General features: G+C 45.5%; 1 long non-coding RNA gene across 1 annotated transcript in view; it reads left to right on the top strand.

Annotated features, from left to right (window-relative positions):
- LOC115096256 overlaps window positions 1–8,157 on the top strand; it is a 53,440-nt gene extending 45,283 nt beyond the window's left edge. The window contains exon 3 of the long non-coding RNA XR_003858000.1: window positions 5,811–8,157. This is a non-coding gene — a long non-coding RNA (uncharacterized LOC115096256). The remainder of the gene's footprint in view (window positions 1–5,810) is intronic.
- Window positions 8,158–21,979: the final 13,822 nt, after the last annotated feature.

Below are 21,979 nucleotides of genomic sequence, written 5' to 3'. Positions count from 1 at the left end.
GAGAGAGAGGGGAAAGGGCTGCCTGCCCCACGGGCGCCCTCGACCAACCCGACCCGGGTAAGCTATTTAGGTTGCATCCGTCGGCCTGGCCTCAGTCGCGGTCGGCTGCGGCCGGCGGCCATGACACCCGGTCCCGGTCGCGGCCTGCCGCGGCCGACGCTGCTAACAGTACCCCCTCCTTTAGGCCTCCCCCTAGAAGGTTTGGGTTTACCAGGGTATTTTGAATGAAAGTCTTTGAGCAAAGATTTGTCCAATATGTTCTTTGCCAGTTCCCAAGAGTTCTCCTCCAGGCCAAATCCCTCCCAGGCTAGGAGGTATTCCCAAATGGTGCCCCGTCTCCGAACATCCAACACCTCACGTACTTGATAAATAGTCTCATCCATTGCTCGATGGTGCACAGGCTCGGGCGGCTTTCGACTAGGCCATCTGAGGATCAATGGTTTTAGAAGAGACACATGGAATGAATTGTGAATTTGTAATATAACAGGTAACCGAAGTTGGTAGGAAAATGTATATATTATCTGACTTTGTACAACGGCGCTTCTCTGCAGATATACAAGGATATTTATGGTGTTTCTGTCTGGACCTAATTGTCGCAGTACCGGGAAAGGTCCAATGTAACGAGGAGCCAGTCTCATGGAAGGAACTCTCAGACGGATATGCCATGTGCTGAGCCACACTTTCTCCCCGGGATGAAACTGAGGAGCCCGGCATCGATGTGGATCAGCGAATTTCTTAGCGGAGCGGGCTGCTTTCTGTAGCATCTTTTGAGTATGAGCCCAAAGTTGTTTCAGTTGTGTAGCTGTTAACTGAGCTGCTGGAGATGGAACATGTAGGGGTACAGGCAAAGGCAGACGGGGTTGGCGACCAAAGACAAGCTGAAAGAGGGATGCCCCTGTAGAGGTCCCAGCATGCGAATTATGCGAAAACTCTGCCCAGGAAAGAAGTGATGACCAGTCGTTTTGTCGAGAGTTGACATAAAAACGTAGAAATTGTTTTAGCGTACGATTAATGTGCTCTGCCTGACCAATAGCCTGAGGGTGGAATGCCGTAGTAAAATCCAACGAAATCTGGAATTTCTTGCAGAGGTTGAGCCAATATCGAGCCGTGAACTGTGGACCCCGGTCCAAGGTGATATGTTGAGGCAGTCCATGTAGGCGAAAGATGTGCAGCATGAACAATTGAGCCAGTCGTGGAGCAGACGGGAGGGAGGGGAGTGGAATAAAATGGGCCATTTTAGAAAAACGATCTACCACTACCCATATCACCATGTTGCCATCAGATGGAGGTAGTTCCACTATAAAATCTGTGGAGATGTGTGTCCATGGTCTAGTGGGAATGGGTAAGGGTTGTAACAGGCCCCAAGGTTTTCCGGTGAGGACTTTATGTTGTGCACAGACTGGACATGAATCAACATAGGCTCGTATATCTTTATGCATCTCTGGCCACCAATAATACTGCTGTAAGAGCGCCTGTGTCCGTAGTCGTCTGGGGTGTCCTGCCAATCTAGAATCATGGCCCCAAGCCAAAACTTTATTGCAAAGCCGCTTAGGCACCACCGTCTTCCCAGGTGGTACCGTGAAAGTAGCGGACAGGATGATACGAGTCGGATCAATGATGTGTTGTTCAGCATCCTCAATATCCTCTGTGGGGAATGATCGGGATGAGGCATCAGCCTTAACGTTCTTGTTGGCAGGGCATACCGTAATTCAAAGTTGAAGCGAGTGAAAAAGAGGGCCCAACGGGCTTGACGCGGGTTTAACCGTTGAGCTTGTTGCAGATATGTTAAATTTTTGTGATCAGTAAAGATGGTTATGCGATGTTGAGCTCCCTCCAACCACTGTCGCCATTCTTCTAGTGCCATCTTGATAGCAAGAAGCTCCTTATCTCCAATGGAGTAATTACGTTCTGCCGCTGAGAATGTTTTGGAGAAGTATGAACAAGGATGTGCTGTACCTGATGTAGTCGTCTGACTCAGGACAGCTCCAACTCCTTCAGCCAATGCATCAACTTCGACGACAAACGGGTGCTTGGGGTCGGGATGCTGAAGACATGGTTGTCGAAGAAAGGAGTCTTTAAGTGCTTGAAATGCTTCCTCGGCCTCCACAGGCCATGCCTTGATGTTGGCTCCTTGCGGGTCAGTGCAGTCAGAGGGGCGGCCAATTTAGAAAATATCTGGATAAAACTGCGTTAATAATTCACAAAACCCAGAAAACGCTGAAGCGCACGCAGTCCATTAGGCTGAGGCCATTCTTTAATGCATTTCAGCTTGGCGGGATCCATTTGAAATCCTTGTTTAGATATAATGTAACCCAGGAAGGGTAAGGACTCTTTTTCAAAAATACAATTTTCAAGCTTAGCATACAGTCTGTTCTCCCTTAGCTGCTGTAACACCTGAAAGATGTGTTGTCTGTGTGCTTGCAAATTGGACGAGAAAATTAGAATGCCATCCAAATAGACCACAACGCAGATGTAAAGTAGGTCTCAGAAAATTTCATTAACAAAGTGTTGGAATACTGCAGGGGCATTAGTTAATCCAAACGGCATAACCAGATATTCGTAATGTCCATCTCTGGTATTAAAAGCAGTTTTCCATTCATCACCTTCACGAATTCTGATTATATTGTAGGCCCCTCGGAGGTCTAATCTGGAAAATATCTGGGCTCCCTATAAACGATCAAAAAGTTCAGCGATCAGAGGCAATGGGTAGCGATCTTTGATGGTGACAGCATTGAGTCCACGGAAATCAATCCATGGCCTCAGAGTTCCATCCTTTTTCCCTACAAAGAAAAAACCAGCTCCGGCTGGCGACGTAGAGCGTCGAATGAACCCCTTTTGTAGATTTTCCTGAATATAGCTGGTCATCGCCTGAGTCTCTGAAGCGGATAATGCATAGACCTTCCCTCGGGGAGGCGAGGCTCCTGGAACTAAGTTAATGGCACAGTCAAAATCTCGATGCGGAGGCAAGATATCTGCAGCTTTTTTAGAAAAAACATCTGAAAATTGACTATACTGTGCAGGCAGGCCCTCAAGCCGTGCGATGCAGACGTAGCTGTCGGTTGGTATGGATCCCCGAAAACAAGTCTCTTGACAAGCAGATCCCCATTGCATAAGTTTCAGGGTAGTCCAATCAAACTGAGGGTTATGACGTTGTAACCAGGGAATACCCAATATCATGGGATGTATGGCTTTCTGGATGACATAAAACGAAATTTGTTCATAATGTTTGGGGACGATGTGACACCCCAGAGGGACAGTCTGATGGGTTATCCTTCCTGGTAGAGGATCTCCATGAATAGAGAATATGATCAATGGCGTGGGGCAAAGTTGAAGAGGAATATGGAGTTTCTCCACGATATCTTGAAGGATGAAACTCCCGCCTGCACCAGAGTCTACTAAGGCCATGGTGGAGAATTGGAGATCCTTCAGTGCCAAAGAGATCCGAAGAGTGAGTGGGGGAGCTGGAGAGGTAATGCTTAGGGTTACTCCCCCGCCGGAGCCTAGGCTTTAAAGTTTCCCGGACGGATCGGGCAACGGGCTATGAGGTGACCCGTTCCTCCACAGTACATGCAGAGGCCTGCACGACGGCGTCTTTGTCGTTCCTCAGGAGAAAGAGGACCACGCCCCAGTTGCATAGGTTCTTCTGCATTTCCTCCGGAAGCAGATGTAGTTTGTGAAACAGTCGGTACTGGATGAGGAGAGTTCCAAGAGTTGGTTCTTCTGGAGTTAGCTCCCTCACGAGCTCTTTCTTGCAGGCGACGGTCTATCCGGGTTACTAAGTCTATGATAGAGTCTAAGGACCTTGGTAGTTCACGAGCTGCCATTTCGTCCTTGATTTTCGACAATAGACCCTCCAGGTATATGGAACGCAAACAGTTCTCCTCCCAGTGAAGTTCTGAAGCCAGTGTTCTGAACTCGATGGTGTAGTCTTCGAGGGCTCGATTTCCTTGTTGAAGTTGCAAAAGTTTAGAACCGGCTACCACCTGCTTCCCAGGATCATCGAAAACCGCGAGGAAAAGTTCCAAGAATTTTTGAAGATCTTGCAGGATTGGATCTGATCGTCACCAATAGGGAGAAGCCCATGCCAGGGCCTTCCCCTCCAAGAGTGACAGAATGTAGGTAGTTTTCGTGAGATCATCTGGAAACGAAGAGGCTTGAAGTTGAAAATGCATGTTACACTGATCGATGAATCCTTGACACAACTGAGGATCCCCTGCATAGCGTGGAGGTATGGGTAGCGGAATTGTAGTATGGGCGGTGTTTGACATCAACCCTGGCACAGCGGCAGAGGCAGCCTGAGCGGCTGCCATGGAGTCCAGGCATGCGTTAAGTTGTTCTAGGGATGAAGCCATGGATTCCAGAATACGTTGTTGTTCCATGACCTTCTGGGCCAGTCCTGGAATGGCTTGCCGAGCCGAGGCCTCTGCCGGGTCCATGGCCTTGGTATTCTGTTATGAAAGTGGACCCTGTCTCGAGGTAGATGACTACCGTCGAAGGGCGAGGCTGCTTGGACTGAAGAGACTTGCTAGAAGACTTCACCCTGGAAGCACGCAACCCCCCCAGGAGGAGCCCGTAGGGGTTCGGCCGCTGGGACTTAAGCAACTCCTCTGAAGACTGTAGAAGGTCTGGATGCAGGCGCCTCCTGCAGGTCGGGGGTTCCAGACGGCTGGCGCCTCCAGCAGGTCGAAACAGTCTGACGATGGAGTCGAAGAGAGAACAAAATCGGTCCGAGAATCAGTATACCAGCGGGGTCCGAGTCCAGTCCAGGGGGCAAAGCAGGAGAATGGTCCAGAGCCGTACCGGGGTCAAACCAGGAGAAGGGTCCAACGCCGTACCGGGGTCAAGCCAGGAGAAGGATCCAACGCCGTACCAGAGTCAAGCCAGGAGAAGACATGTCCACCAGTCCAGAAGTCAGAAGCCAAGAATCAATCCACGGAGCAGGGGAGAAGAGCGGGACGAAGAACGAAGAACCAGGAGCCAGGAACAGACTCAGGCAGGAACCTCAATACCAAGGCAAGGACTGAATGCTCAGCCCTTGCCTTAAGTGCAGGAAGCCAGGGGAGGAGCTTCAGGGGGAGCCATGACACTTCCTGTCATGGCTCCTTTAAGAATCTCTCTCAGCCGCGCGCGTGGCTCTAAGGAGCAGAGGGGGAGGAGCCAGACTGCCGCTGAGCCATGCTGCCGATCTCAGCCATGGCAGCGGCCGGGAGAGAGAGGGGAAAGGGCTGCCTGCCCCACGGGCGCCCTCGACCAACCCGACCCGGGTAAGCTATTTAGGTTACGTCCATCGGCCTGGCCTCAGTCGCGGTCGGCTGCGCCCGGCGGCCATGACACCCGGTCCCGGTTGCGGCCTGCCGCGGCCGACGCTGCTAACATGAATGGGAAACGTGAACTGATGGATATAAGAAAAGCAGAAAAGAGATTGGAAGAAGCTGCATGAAAAGGAAACAGTCAGCTGGGGGGAGGGAAGGAGCTGAAGAAAGGAGTAGTCATAGAAACAAAAAGGAAAAGGAAACGGAAAGGAGTAAAAAAAGCAGAGGATGAACATAGAGGAGACAGAACAGTATAGTTTTGGGAAAAATGGTATAGCTCAAAATGACTTATTTTCAAATTAATTATCTGATTATGTGACTCTGGAAAGTTTTTAATGATTTTATACATTTTTAATTACAGCTGAAATGTCCAATACCTGACACTAGCAATCATATACTTTTTTTTAGCTCTGTGTCCTGTCATTTGGATGAGAGATGTTATGCACACTAACTTTTATTTTTCTCTTTTTTTTCCTCAAAAACTATGTCTACCTGAAGTCCATAATCCAACATGGGGTTGTTTGTGGAGAGGAGATTTGTAAGGCAAAGGAAGAGAAGTGTTGTCGAGGGCAAGATGGCACAACCCACAGAGAAGAGGCCTGCAGATCCCCACCATCAGCAGACAAAGCTGGTAGTAGTGGAGGCCCAATTGGAGCTTCGCCAATACCAGCCCACGATCCCTTATATTGACAATTGGGTGCCAGGTCTGGCTGGTCTTAGGTGTGGACTTCTCTGGACATGAAAATCCATCACGATGAAGTTGTTGCAGGCTAACACAGGTCAAGGAGTGAAGTCAGGACAAGCAGCAGTCAACAGAGTCAGATACAGGCTGTGGTCAGGGGCAGGCAGAGTTCAGTCAGAAGCAGAAGCAGGCAGCGGTCAGGGGCAGGCAGAGGCCAAGCAGCATCGAGGTCAAGTCAGAAGTAGGGATGTGCAGGAGAAAAAAAATTGTTTTCATTTTCGGTTCATTTACAGGAGGTTTGTTTTCCATGAATTTCTTTTCATGGATGGTTTGATTCATTTTCATTTGTGAGAAAAAACAAATCAAACAATTTTTTAAAAATCTCCAAAAACAACAAAAAAACGAAGACGAGGGCTCCTGGGGCCTCCCACCTTCCCGCTTGAAAAAATCCTGGGCCACGATTTCCCCTGGTCCCCACTTACTTTATTCGGTGGGGATATGCCAGATTTGGCCTGACCCGGAGACCAAGTTCTGATGCCAGGGCTTTGGCCTAGGCTGGAGCCCAGATCCAGGCCTGATGCTGTTACCTGTGGATCCTGACACTGGGGCCTCAGCCTTGGCTGGGGCCCAAACCCTAGCCAGAAGCTGCAACCCAGCCTGGAGACCAGCTCCTGATGCCAGGGCCTCGGCCTGGACCCAGGCCCAATGCCACGACCTGGCCAGGAGGCTGGGTCCCAATGCTGGGGCCTAGGCCTGGATCCAGGCCCAATGCTGGGGCCTCATCTAGGAGGCCAGGTCCTGACACCTGAGCCTTGGCACAGGGTCAGGCCCAGCCTTGGAGTCCAGGCCTCAGAGCCTCTTCTTCATCCTCTTCTTTCTTTGGCCAAATGATACCATCTGGTGGAGTCGCGCCAGAGTTAATTAACTCCAGTGCATTCACACCAGTGAACGGTACCATTTTGATGTTTGGCAATGCCAGCCTCCGGGTTGGGTCACAGCGTTGGGCCTGGTCTAGGCCCCGGCCTAGGCCAAGGCCCCAATATCTGGAGCCAGCCTTCGGGTCAGTTCTCAGCATCAGGCCTGGGTCTGGTCCTAGCCCTTGGCATTGGGACCTAGCCTTCATTGGATATCTGACGGATAAGGTAATTTTTTTTGTTATTGTTGTTTAATTTTTGGGGTCTCCTATTTGGGCCTTGGCCTATGCCCTAGGAGAAGTTCTGGCTTTGGGCCTAGGCCATGGTGCCAGCGTTGTGCTCGGGCATAAGCTACAGTCCCTGCTTTGGGCCTCGGCCTATACTCTAGGTGAGGCCCTGGGTTTGGGCTTGGACCTAAGCCTGAATCATTATTTAAAACAAAACAAACAAATATGATTTGTTTCATTTGAGGGGCTCCCCGAATACAACAAATTAGCCTTATTCATTATGTTTTGCATTTTTGTTTAAATAAATGCAAATTCCTAACCAGAAGTCCAAGTTGAGGCCAGAAGTCTGGTCTGAAGTCAAAGCCAGCAATCCAATCCGAAGAGGCGAGGAACGAAGAGGAGAGAGGAGGACGAGGGACCAGAGGAGCAAGATGGGATGCTGAAGATAGATGAAGGAAAGACCACAAAGACAGGAACTCAGGAGACAAAACTAAACTGACAAAGAACCAAGAACAGGACACAGGAGTACAGGAACGACACACAGCGGAAACCAGGAAGCAGGTAGCAGGAACGTGGAGGCAAAGCATTACTCCAGGAAGAGTCGACCGATTACCGAGGTACTGGAGAGTCGTTCAGGCAGGCTTTTACTGGAAGCTCTGTGAAGTCATCAGAGGGTGCTGTAGGAGAATTCCTGCTATGGGCCTCTTAAATTTGCACAGGTCAGGCACGTGTGCCCATAAAGGATTCCCCTTAGCAGTATTGGTAGCGTCAGCTTGTTGGCAGCGGCAGCGTTAGTCTAGCCACATTTTGTGTGTTGAAGCGGCAGAGCCGGGGAGGACAGCCGAATTGGAGGGATGTTCCTGGAGGTCTGGGCTGGAGGTAAAAGTGGCAGTCCATGGGATGGACCCGCAGATCACTGATTGCAACAAGAAGAACTTGTGTGAGGGAGAAAGAGTTATGGATTACTAGTATGTACCGTTTCATAGTCTTATTTTTTCACTTGCTATTCTAATGTATCAATAGGCTGAAATGTAAATATTGTGCTGTTCAATTTCTCCCCTTCCATCCCAAGTTTATTTTCCTTGTTTTTTGTAACTTTCCCTCTCCCTTTTTCTGATTCACTGTATTTAAAGTTCAAGGTTCTTATTGAAAATATTGTTTTTTACGTTACGTTATGCTTTACACTCCTTGTTATTTGTAAACCGGGTTGATGTGATGCCTATCATGAAACTCGGTATAACAATAAATAAATAAATAAATAAATAAATAAATAAATAAATAATTAATAGTATTAAAGTATGCCATTTCATTTTTTTAGTTCTTTCACAATTTTGGGGTGAATATTATCCTGTCTCAATGATTTGTTTTCTTTTGTTTGTCAATTTGTTTTATTACATCTTCCCAGGTTACCATGACTTGATTTAGTTCCTCTGAATCATCAATCTCAAAAAGTATTTCCAGCATTGGTATATATTCAACTTCTTCCTCAATAAAGACCAAAGCAAAGAATTTATTTGGTTTATCTATTGCCTTGTCTTCCCTAAGAACTCTTTTAATCCCTCAGTCATCTAGTAGTCTAACTGACTCCCTCATAAGCTTCTTGCTTCAATCAAACTTAAAAAAAAGTTTTTACCTTTCTGGCAAGCTTATTTTCAAATTTGCATTTGTCCTGCGCTTATTAATTACTTACAATACAAATTAAAATATCTTTATTTAACATTTTAGCAATGTTTTTACAGGTATTTGATGACATTTTTCACATCGAAATACAGTTTCACTGGAACTACTGCAGGCATATTGTGATGCAATTGAGAAGTGGTGAAGGCTCACACAATCTCTGTACATGATTGCAGTTTGTGGCTTTGTGACTTTTCATCATTTATGACTGTCAGTATTGTACATATCCACAATGTAATTCAAGTTGGGCCTAAATATACTGTATGATATACAGTACACGTTACCTAACTTGCTCTAATCAAGCTTGAACAGATACTTCTGTAAATTAGTACACAAGAGAGACGTTTGCTTAGTGTGTTATCAAAGAAGCAAGTACTTCTTTGATAATGCACTGAGCAAATTCTAAAGGTTGGTTGACATGAATATCAGTCAGACTGAACACTGATAAAATCATCTCAAACAATACAAAGAAACAAAGTATGACCTATTTACAGCTGTTGTCAACAAATGATAAAACCATCAAGAGCAATCAGCAAACAAGAAGACAAATATGGAAAAACCTTTTCAAACCTTTACAGACCTTTCTAACCTCTGAATCATCACATCTTCTCCTTTCTCTCCTCTCTTTCTTTCTACCATACTTGAACATCTCATATGAAAAATTATTATAATACAAATATCTACCTTTATTTATTCTCTCTACTGTGCACACTACTCTCTACTGTACTCACTGCCCTGGGAAAGTGAACTAAGTACCTTGCATGTCATTACTACTTATAATAAGCTTATATGATTACTTTCAATTTCTGAGAATTTTACCCACAAATTATGCCAAGCGGAAAGAGAGACAATCACTGGCATGAAAATGTGCTGGTCAGCAGTTCTAGGGTATTCCACATGTAAAGCAAAGACTGAAGGTGGTGGGGGACTAAACATTTTAGAAGTCAAAGTTTATCATAAATGACGAAAATTCACAGAATTTCAACTCACTACAATCACGTACACTGATTGTACAAGCCTTTAAATTTGCACCTGCACAAAAATGTGCCAGTAGCAGTTATAGGATGTTCCACATGTGGATCAAACACTCAAGGAGATGGGGTAAAATTTTCAGAAATCTAAGTTTATAAAAAATGCTGTAAAGTCACAGAATTTCAACCCACTGTGATAATGTACACTGATTATGCAAGCTTTTAAAATTTGCACTGGCATAAAAATGTGCTCACGGCAGTTTTATTGATAGGTACACGCAGATTATCTGCAATGCACTGACAGCACATACTTTTCCTACCATTTTCAAAGCATTTGCATGCATATTTTGCATGTGATAAAAATTGTGACTTGCTGCATAAAACCCTGTTTTACTCATGCAAGTCAGTATATTTTAAAACATGTACGTATAATTGAAATCACCATTTTGCCACAATTCTACCATTTTACCCAGTCCTTCTAGAATCATCAAGACCCTCCTAGCTTTTCACTCTGACCTCCCCAAAATTTACCCAGTCCTCCTATCCAACCAGTAGTCGACAATAGACGACTCTGATATCAATTGCGCAAGATAATTTAGCAGGTATTAAATTATGTGAATAATCTGTCAAATGTACATGTGTAAGTCTCTAAAAAAAAGCAGCTTGAGCACATACCTTCTGGTCCTGTCCCAGAATGCCCCTAGAATGTCCCTTTTTTGTGCGTGTAGATATGCATGTGAGACTGAAAATATGCATACACTTTTCATGTTTATAAATTAGTGTGTATGCAAGTACAAGCTATTAGTGCACATATACTAATTTTTCTGTGCATAAATGTTTTGAAAATTTACCCCACAGATAAATATTTATGTTTTGGCTGTTATTTACCAAAAGGAGGTCCAAAACTTCAGCATGAATTGACCCAAAAACCTTTAGGTTGGTTTTAAGAATATTTTCTTTATTTTATAAAGAACAGCATGACATATAAATCAGAACTAAGGTATCAATCAACTACATCTAATTACTTTCATGTGGCTTATTAATATGCACTCGTTGACATTTAAGACTGTGACCTCACAGACAATAAAATGAGAAATGGAAAACACTTCTGCTTTCAGCATATGCATACTCTTTCATTAAAAAAGACAAAATTGTGAGTATTTTGATTGTGCTTCCCATGCAATAAAGGTTTATGTGCAAGGTAAAGTAAATGTGTATGACACATTGTACATGAAGAAACGGGAAATGTGCTTGCATACAGCAATGAAAAATATGCATCACTCAGCATGTACACAGATTTACCCTCCACTTTATAAAAGTATTCACATATAATTAACATATCAAACAATTCTTAACGTGAGTATAATTAACAGCAATTTACATGTGTACATTTTATATCTGTGTGCATTCCCACTGTCTATTATAATAGCACATACACAATGGCATTGAGAAGAGGTGCTCAGCCAAGCAAGCCTAACATTATCCTGGAGGAAGTTGTAATGCTTTGCAATAAAGTCTTGAAGGCCCAGAGCCATCCATTTAGCTATTCATCCACTAAAGTGAATGCATATTAGAAGCAAAACATCTGGCAAACAATGGTGAACAACCTGAATGCAGTTTTCCATATCCACTGGGATATAGAGGACTCTTTGGTGTCTCATGGAGTCACTACTTATAGCACTATGAACTTACCCACATACTGGCGGGTTGAACTCTCCTATCATTCAAAAAATGATCACCTCTTGAACCTCCTATCTCTAAAAGAATCTTAACATTAGTAGTGTTTGTCCCCCCAATACATTAACATGTAAGCACTGAAATTAGCACTTACCAGCATACAAATAAGGAAGTGTTATATGCAAATCAGACATTTTTCACACCCTCAGGAAATAATGTGATATGCTGTGGGTCAGGTAAAAATAAAGGTAATTAATACTTATCTGTGATCAGGTGTTAGATTTTTTTATATGTATATTGTGGACCAAAATCCCCTGTGCTAACCAGCACTTTCACATTGGGTCAATTAGCATGCGGGATTTCCTCTTAACCAAATCCTAGCAAAATAGGTGTATTCCTTCTAATCTCTCATCCAAGAGAATCATCAACCCCCCCTCCCCCTTGACAGGTATCACCCCCAGAAAGGCTTTAGCCTTCCCTCTGTTGCTTAGCTATTCGCTCTGGCAAGGAAACCCCTCACATAGGTGGACCTCAATAGGCATTAACCCCCTTCACTAGATATGGCCTCCCCTCCAGCTCTTCCATGGCCAAAGAACTCACCTGATCACTCAGCCTTCTGGAAGCATGTCTTACCATTCTGGAGGGGCTAGGCTCTGCCCAAGAAGAGCCAGCAACTACAACTGGTGTGATTTGTATTCTATACAAGAATGTCGGTATATAAAAGTTAAAAATAAATAAATAAATACAGAATGGTAAGATACATTTTCAGAGCGTTGAGTGCCCTTTGAGAGATGATGCCTTTTGGGAGGAATGCATATGTGGTGTCATGAATCGCGCTGCCCGCGGGTCCCCCCGCGAGCAGGCACACTCACCTCCATGTTGTCTTCGCCGACGCGGCAGGATGCCGCCGTCGGCCGGCCCACGCGGCCCGGAGGCCGCCCGTGCTCCCAGTCTTCACCGCGACCAGAGCCGCGGACATTTCCACCCTCTTCGGGGCTGGGAGTGCCCCCGACATTGTTTCCTTCTTCGCAGCGCTAGGCCGCAAGCCCCAGTGCCATCCGGTGGCTGGAGCTGCCCCCGGGGCTCCTAGCAGCGGCTGGAGCCGCTGCCGATGTCAGGGCCTGCTTCTCAGGCCCTGCCCTGCATCTGACGCACAGACACTGTGCAGGCCACTGGCCATGGTCCTGCACAGCCTCTGTTTCCTGCTCCTAGGCGCGCGCGGCCGCGTCTTCTTTCTACAGTTAAAGGGCCAGACACAGGAAGTGTCTTGGCCCCACCTTGGTGATTGTTTCCTGCTTCAGCCCAATATAGGGCTGCTCCGTCTGTTGTTCCTGGCCTTGCATCGTCGTGGAGTCTTCGCTCTGGAGGCTCCGGCCTGCCAGAGTCCATGTAAGGTCTTCTAGTCTTGTGGAGCTCCTCATCATGATGTCTTCTTGTTCTACAATGTCATGTCTTCGTGCCTGAGGTCCTCGTCCAGGTGTCTTGATCCTCTACGTCCTGGTGTTCCTGCCTTCCGTGATGTTCCTTCCTTCGTCTCGCCTTCAATGCTCTCGAGCCTTCTGGTCCGGTAGGCCGGGGGTTCCTCAGATGCAGTACTCCTGAGTGGACTAGCCTGCTGGTAGACGGTTGTCCTGTGCTCCTGAGCCGTCAAGTCCCGGATGTGTGTTCCTGTGCTGTCCCGCTCCCGTCGTGGTCCATGACCAGCCTCTTGGGGCTGTGTAGGGTGCGTACTGGGACAGGGTGGTCCGCGACTCAGTCCCGCGTGTGGCCTGAGTAGGGCGCCCTGAGAGACAGTGCCAATGTCCATGCCTTGCATTGCCTTTGTGGATGTCAAGAGTCTTCGTGCCATGTGATGCCGTTGAATCAACCCAAGTCTTCGCCATGGATGCAGTCACATCAACCCTGAGTCTTTGTGCCATGTGATGCCGTCACATCAACCCTGAGTCTTCGTGCCACGTGATGCCGTCGCATCAACCCCGAGTCTTCGTGCCATGTGATGCCGTCACATTGATCCAAGTCTTCGTGTCAAGGTACGTCTGCCCTCAACCTCAGGCCAGGCCTGCTGCTCCATGCTGCTTGCAGCAGGTCCGAAAGGGCCCGGAATGGTCGGAGGACCATTCAACTTCCATCATCCTCGGATGTTGGCCATGGGAGCTTGCCGGCCTGGCAGAGGGTAGATTGTTCAGCCACGCAGAGCCACCGTCAACCCTTGGCTTGGTCCGGAAGGTCTGGGTCGGGCTGAGGCCCTTGGGCACACGAAAACACCATTATCAACATGTGGGAATGAGTCTATTGGCAGGGATGGGGAAATGAGGAAGAATATTTTACTGGGGCCTGGAGGAGAGGAAGTCCAGGTTAAATGTTAATGTTCCTGTTAGTACTGAGGCCATGGTGTTGAGGATAAATTTTACTGTGCCCTTGGTAAAATTTTTGCATAGCACACTAAGCTCTGATTTAATATAACATATAGAAATTTTACTGTGCTGCATGGTAAAACTTTTTTTTACCTCTAATTTTATTGCAGAGCCTTCAATATATTTGCAGGGATACAGTCACAAACTCTTATACTGATGTGAGATGTTTCTTTCAGTGTTCCTAAAGAGTTAGAAGCATTCAACATGCTGCATTTTTAAGCCATAAACTTGGAGTGGAGACACACCTAAAATCCACAGCTCATTTGTATCCAAAGTGATTGTTGAGATGCTACATTTATGGAATAGTATGCTAAGGAAGTTATTTAACCATATTTGGTTTGATTGCCCATTCTCCCATTACATACCTATGGCAAGAATTCTCATTGGACAGGGTTCGTTCTTTATTCACTATACAATATCATATATACCAGTAACATAATGAATGAGGATGAATTTTGATAGTTTAACTTCAGAGGTTCATAGGCAATGGATTACCAATTTATAAATCAGTTGAAGTTTATGGATTTCATTCCTGTATCTGTACCTATCAGATTTCCAGTCAACAATATGACAGTGTAATGCTGTTCAAACCATTACACTAATAAAAACTGACACAACACCAAAAGTTCTAAGATTGATGTGTAATTGGTTAATGAACTTGTTCCCATCTATCAGTAAAGATGAAGATAAGAAATCTGTTTTCTAATTCCATGATGTTAGAAAATGCTGATTATATGTGTGCTGACAGGTGAGTAAAAATATTGCTTTGTGATGGAAGAGTGTTATAATTATTAGAGGGTAGCTAAATTTATGGTAGCCTTTTATGTCAAGTAAATCTTTCCAGTGCCATATACTGTCAAATGAAAATTAATTTCAAAATTAAAGGGTTTATTTTTTTCTATACCAACCTTATTGCTGTACTTTTGGCTTGCATTTAGATTTCTTTCACAATGTCTTGGATAGATGTGGAATGAGAACAGGTGTGCTAGTGATTTAAATATTTTAATATGGATTAGTAGATCATGCTAAACATCATCAAATGCAACCAAATTACCCCACTCCTAAGAGCTCTACATTGGCTCCAAACATCCTACTAAACCTTACCTGTTCATGGAAAGGGGAAGGAGAGGCTAAGCCATATTGATAACTCCAATGTATGGCACAAATCCTGGTGTAAGGAACAAAGTTTTGGATATATTGGGGGCTGAGGCCATGCATGGAACAGTAAAAAGCTCTTTGTCAATGATGGTTTACATTTGTCTGTGGCAGGAAAAAGGATCCTAAGAGATAAAGTCAATTCCTATGTCATAAGGCATTTAAACTAGATGCTGGGGGTGGCAGAAGGAAATTAGAATGTCACCCCCCAAATACAAATGCAAAGGAAAAGGGTGAAATGGATAACAAAAGTCAGCTAAATAAGTCACAAAAGAAGTTCAAGAAAAGCAGTAACCTGAACGAGAAAAGCTGGAAAGCTATGAGCACAAATGCTCATTGTTTGGGCAATAAAATCCCATTGCCTGTTTACCATCTCTGCCTGAACATTGCCTGCCACTGCCCACTGCCTGAACATTGACTCTGATCACCTGCTACCTGTTCTGACCACTGCTAGACTCATTTCTCTTCTTAGTGCTGGCCTACAACATCTTCATCTCGATAAATCTTCACCTTTGCAAAGGCCCACGCCTAAGTCCAGCTGGCCCTGGCACCCGAGAACTCAACCTAAGGAGAACGAGGGCTGGTATTGGTGAAGTTCCAGTTAGGCCTCTGCTTCTACCAGACCCACCTGCCAATGGTGGGGACCTACTGTTATGGTTTCGAGGTGTTTGAGTGGATTCCTGGGTACTGTGTAAGGTGACCACACCCACAGGGAGGAGCCCCCGTGGGGATCCACAGTATTGGGCTAGACTCAGGACGCACAAACACAGAGTTTTGTCTTTATTGTACAGCTGATGTACACCACCAGAGGTGGCAGTAGTGAGGTGATCCAGAGGAGCAGTCTAGGGACCCTCGGCAGAGGGAACCCGTCTCACCAAGATGGTATAGGGATATCCAGGTGTAGGTTTCCCAGCACGGCAGAGCTGTAGATGAGACAGACTGAGAGTTAGGTTACTCATTAGATGGTAGCTGTAATGTTGATGATTCCACCAGGCAGAAGTAGATGGTAACAGGCACCGATATAGGGAGAGCAGGCCCTCGAGAATTGAGTACCTGATCCCAGTAAGGCACCTGAAAGAAAGCAAAGGGCCCCTGAGGAGCGGGTACCCAGGTTATATGAATACCCCGAAGGGCAGAGAGAGCTTCCAGTGGCAGCACGGAAGCGGCACAGTAGCTTAGACCAGATGAGTCCAATCCTTGCTAACTCAATGAGCTAGCAAACAAGTGTAGGCTAAATATCCGGATGGTGTGACATCACTTGAAGGGGACGCCCCCGAGGTTCCCGCCATAACATGGATAAAGATGTGGGTGGCATGCATGCGTGCATCCCAGGAGGCCCTTAGGAGAAACATGGCGTGAGGCTTTGCCATAGCCATTCCGGGGACGCTGGAGAATGCGGCTTGTAGATGCGATGGTAGCCATCTTCCCAAGGCTAGCAGGGAGAGCAGAGAAAAAGTTGAGGCACAAGGGTCGAAGCCATCTGAGACCGATGGACGCAACACCTACAGGGCTTCTCCCAGCAGGTTGTGCCAATTCCACCTCTGCTTAAAGATCCACGTCCGCAACACTATTGCCCTCATCTTAAACCCAGTGGAGGGACAGCAGTGGCTTGCTGCAAGAGAGCCTTGGTCTTTTGTATTTCTGGGAAAGATTTTGTTATTTTAGATTGGGATGATGATTTTGCTGCCACCCTTCCTGCCCAGTATTTGGGGAAAGGAGAAGCTCTGATTTATTCTTGTTGCTTGGTCTTTTCTGTCTGAAAGATCTAAATAAACTATCTTGAGAGGAGAACTGTGAGTAAGAAGTTTTTTTCCTTATGGAGACCCCCACTGGAGTCTCCACCTTGAAAAGAAAAAGAAAACTGGGATTTTGGAAAATTTGGAGTACAACCAGAGCTGCAGCTAAGCAATTTGGCAGCTATGGACAAATGAAAAAGTGCATATGTACCCCCCCGCCTGACAACTACCAACTTCCACCTCTCTGTCCCTCCATCCCCTCCCTGGGTCAACACCAGCAACATCCCCCGCCTATCCCTGCCAGCCACCACCATCAACCTCCTCCTTTCCTCCCCCTAGGCACCATCCTTGACATCCGCCTTTCTCTCCTCCTCCAGATATCAACATCAATATTGCCTTCTCTGTTCCCCTATCCCTTGGCCGAGTTAATTTGTCCTTTTATTTTTTTCCTACTGGAATTGGTGGCTCCTGCTGAACTATCCTCCCTCCTTGTTCACTGACAGCCATGAATTTCCCAGCACAACACACTTGGGGTTATGGAATTTTTCTCTATCTAACATTTCTCTTCCCTGCCAAGCCACCAGTCTCCTATCAGTTTCCTTCACTCCCCAGAACTCACCCTTGACCAGAGAAGATGTGCTTCTGGGATATCCATTTAAGTGGAAAATCCCCCACATTCAGCTGTGACATTTATTTTTTCAGTCAGCCTTGCATCCCCAATACCTTGCATAAGAACATAAGAAGTTGCCTTACTGGGTCAGACCAAGGGTCCATCAAGCCCAGCATCCTGTTTCCAACAGTGGCCAAGCCAGGTTACAAGTACCTGGCGAGTATCCAAACATTAAATAGATCCCATGCTACTAAAGCCAGTAATAAACAGCGGCTAATTCCTAAATCAACTTGATTAGTAGTAGTTTAAGAAATACTCCTCCAGGATCTTATCTAAACCTTTCTAAAAGCCAGCTACACTAACTGCCTTAACCACATACTCTGGTAATGAATTCCAGAGCTTAATCGTACATTGAGTAGGGTCAGGATTTATCCTGATACATTATAACCAGAGTCCTGTACCTCCCAATTCTTTGCAGTGAGGATCCTGCACCTTGATCCATTGCTGCTGCAAGAAAATAGCAGGAAATGTGATACCTGGATGGTTGAAATAGGACCCGGCAAAAAAACAGTTCAGCTGTTAATTAAACAGGAAGCCTGTCTTACCTCTGCCTGGCTGCGACTAGGAATCCCAGCTGAGGACACCGACATGTTCTGGCAGGTGGAAGGGGCAGCAACCTTGCTATTTATAATATGCATAGGATTGTCAATTTTTTGAAAGGGAAAAACCCATTACTTATCCATCCCTTCGCTTGTCCCGCCTTATCACCTTCCCTTGCCCTGCCCCTTCCTCTTCCCTCTATAACCAGTAACTGCCTCCTCAAACATATGATCCTTGTTTCCCAGAGCCCTCCCCCCATCAAACACAAGTAGTGGAAGGAAAAGAGAGTGAAACATCTTGAATCCAGTGGGTTGTGGAGCCCAAAGAAGCATGATATTTACTAGAAATATTCAGATCGATTTATTCAATTTTATGACATGAGAATTAGCTTGAGAGTAGGCGCTGGATGTGTGTTCTTAAATTTCAGCAAAGATTTCAATACTGTCCCACATAGGAAACTCATAAATAAACAGGGCAGTCTAAGGGTAGGACCTAAGATGTTTTACTAAATAAGAAATCAGTTGAGGGATAGGCAACAGAACAAGGCAATAAATAGAATACATACTGAAGAAAATAATGTAATGAGGGGAGTACCTCAGGACTTAGTTCTGGGGCTTGTTCTGTTCAATATCTTTATGAGCAACATGTCAATAGTGTTAGGAGGAAAAGTCTATCTTCTTGTGGATGATATTAAGATCTGCAACAGACTGGACATGCTTGAGGAAGTAGATGTATGAAAAGTGAACGCTTAAGAAATAGTCAACCATTTGGCAGCTAACTAGTCAATTTTCAAATTCCCACTGAGTGGGTAAGTGAACTGGCTAATTTTACCAGGTTATTTTGAGATTAATTTTGAGCTGCATCTAAATGACTAGATTTATAGCTGAAAATTCACCTAAATCTAGCCAGAAAAAATGTGTTTGGTCAGAGTTAGGCCAGATAGGCCCCATGCGACCGGGAGTGCAAACCGTGCAATTGCATAGAGTGGTACACCAGAGTGGCAGTGGACTGGCCGGTCAGCAGGGAGGCAGGTCATTGTCGATGGAGGATGAAGAGAGTGCCACTGCTGGAAGAGGGTATGAGCTCATATCCTCTTCCAGCGGCTGAAAAAACAGAGGGCCGCCCTGTCACCACTTAGGTACGATGTGGAGGCAGGGGTGCGGCGGTGTGTGGGCAGCGGTGGGGACCCTATGCACAGGGCAGCGCAGAAGCTAGCGCTGGCCCAGAGGCCAGTTATTTGTGCAACTGAAGATTTGCAGTTAAAAGTTAGCTAAGTAGGGTTAAAAGTATGTGCTGACTAAAAATACCCCGGGAATGCCTCTGGCTCTGCCTCTTTTCTGAATGGTTAAATGTGTGCGCCTTGTGATTCTGAGTACAAAATTTGATGGGAAAAGAAGGGGAAATTTGTATCTGATTAGCTGTATCTATCAGTTAATAACTCAGAAGCCTTGATGATCTGTTTTACTCTGATAACCCTGGCTCTGCCTACAGTAGGAATTGTTGGGGTACTGATATGTTTTTCACAATGTGTATGAGATTTGTGGGTATTGTTGTATTCTTATCTGTTGTTAAAACCCCAGATAAGATCAGTTTTAAAAGCTACTTTTTATAAATTAAGGTTAGTGAAGTGGTTAAAATGTTTTATCAGCACAAGATTTTCAAACAGTAGTGCAGGTATTTATAATTACTTTGCTGGATTAATGTAATTTAGTGCATGAAGGCCTACCTATGTGTTGTGTTCCGCGCCCGCGGCCGTCCGCGGGCACGGCCCCCTACCTTGTCTGCTTGACCAGGCCACCGGCGGCAGAGTCGGGGCAGACTGCCCTGTGTTTGGGCGCGGGCCTCCGGGCTAGCCGCCGGGTCTGGAGCCGTCCCTGCTCCTCCCTCATGGCAGCTGCTGCTTTCCTCCGCGGTCCGGGACTCAAGATGGCCGCCGCCATCTTAGGTGCGAGGCCGCGTCTCCTCACCAGATTTAAAGGGACCTCATCCCTTTAATCACTCACAGCTGATTCCTATCCACAGGGCCAGAGGAAGTATAAAAGGAGACTTCCTCTGACCATTCCTTGACTTGGCAACTTCGTTGTTCATCAGGTTTGCTTGCTTCAGTGTCTTGATTCCTTGTTCCTGCTTCGTCTTGGTATTCCTGGTTCCTGACTTCGGATTGGCTCACGGTGATTCCTGGTATTGACTTCGGACTGGCAAGCGGTGATTCTCTGGTGTGTGACTTCAGACTGGCAAGTGGTGATCCCTCGGCGTGTGACCTCGGACTGGTAGCGGCAACCCTCTGCCACTTGACCTTGGACTTCTCCCTGACCATCATCTCCAAGGGCCCACCTAAGTCCCAGCGGCCCGGGTCCCTACAGGCTCCTCCCGGGGGAACCGCGGGCATCCAGGGGTGAAGCTCCAGTCAGCCCTTGCACCGTATGTCTGTTCTTTGACCTCTCAAAGGTCCACCTAAGTCCCAGTGGTCTGGGTCCCTACAGACTCCTCCTGGGGGGACCGTGGACTTCCAATGGCAAAGACATACCTCTGTTCCTCACGTCATGACTCTTCGCCTGCCTTCACAGTTGCGCCTGTCTACAGTGCTGAGGGTCAGCTGGTCACATCTTCGATTCCTGCCTCGCCACCCGACGGGAGAACCTACGGATCTTCCTCCAAGGTATACCATCCTCCCATCGGCCCAAGGGCTCACAAGCCTAAGCATAACACTATGACTTAATTAAAGGTATTACAGTTATTACAGATTGGTTAATTGTTTCATGTGTATGCTTTGAACATATTGCCCCTGTTTTGAAACAATTAATTGGTTACCTGCTGTCTTTAGGGTAACCTTTAAAACATTAAGGGATGGTATTTGAAAGATACCCTTTATCCCTGCCATCCATGATGATATTTGCAATCACAATTCCATCAAAGAAGCTAAATTAATGTCAACATGGAAATGATCTTTTTCTGAGTTTTGACTACATTGTGGAATGCATTACCTGCTGACTTATGATCTATTATGGACTAAAGTGTTCTATAAAAAATGAAAAAACATTTGAGTAAGCATATGTGTAATTGTTTATTGCTTTAATAATGTATGTTTAATATTTATATTGCTTTGTTTTTAGCTTAGGATGGCAATATGCTAGGATAAATGGGATATAAGATGTTAAATAACTGGCTAACTTCTGAAGTTAGCCTTATAAACCATTTGAAAACCCATACTTAAATTTCAGTACTAAAAATTGCATAGTTATGCATTTGAGCTGTATAAATCTAAGGGAGCATTATCTGTTGGAAGTGAGATACTGATGTCCACAAAACAGGAAGAGATCTTAGGGTGATTATATCCAATGATGCCAAAGTAGCAGAACAAGGTGGGGACTAGAGCTGGAGGGATGCTAAGGTCCATAAGGAATAGTCTAACTAGCAGAAAAAAGTAACTATGTCATTGAACAAGTCATTGGTGAGACTTCACCTGGATCTAGTGTGACATGCTGTTCTTCCAGAAGGATATAGACAACAGTGAAAGCTACCAAAGAGCTTCCAAGATTTTATGGTGGTTGGCGCTAAAACCCTTAAGAAATAATGATATCGTATGGAGAAATGGTACCAGGAAATATATTAAACCTGTGGTGAAGATCCCTAAAACCAATCCATTTTCTCTGATTAGTAAAGAGAATAATAAATGAGAATGTTTGATGAGTTTTTCTTGTGAAACTGTTTTTCATGTCCTTGATTGAGCCTCATCATCGTACATTTTTATTGTATTACTACATCAGCCTCTTCACAAGCTTCTGCTGCATGTGACAGGCTTGTAAAGTTGCCAGGATGTGCTCTAAACTGTTTAGCTGTGGTAAAAACCTGGACTGAACTAGTTAAAACTGTACATATCGGAGTCTTTTTGTGCAATTAATTTAAAAATATTTTTTTCTCAGATATTATTTATTAAGTATTTCTAAGATGTATGAAATCCTCATCCAGTTTATGTTACATCTGCTGATTGCGGAGGGCCGCAA

Source organism: Rhinatrema bivittatum, chromosome 7 (assembly GCF_901001135.1).
Source record: "Rhinatrema bivittatum chromosome 7, aRhiBiv1.1, whole genome shotgun sequence".
Classification (NCBI taxonomy): Eukaryota; Metazoa; Chordata; class Amphibia; order Gymnophiona; family Rhinatrematidae; genus Rhinatrema; species Rhinatrema bivittatum.
This window is presented reverse-complemented; position numbering and strand designations above follow the sequence as displayed.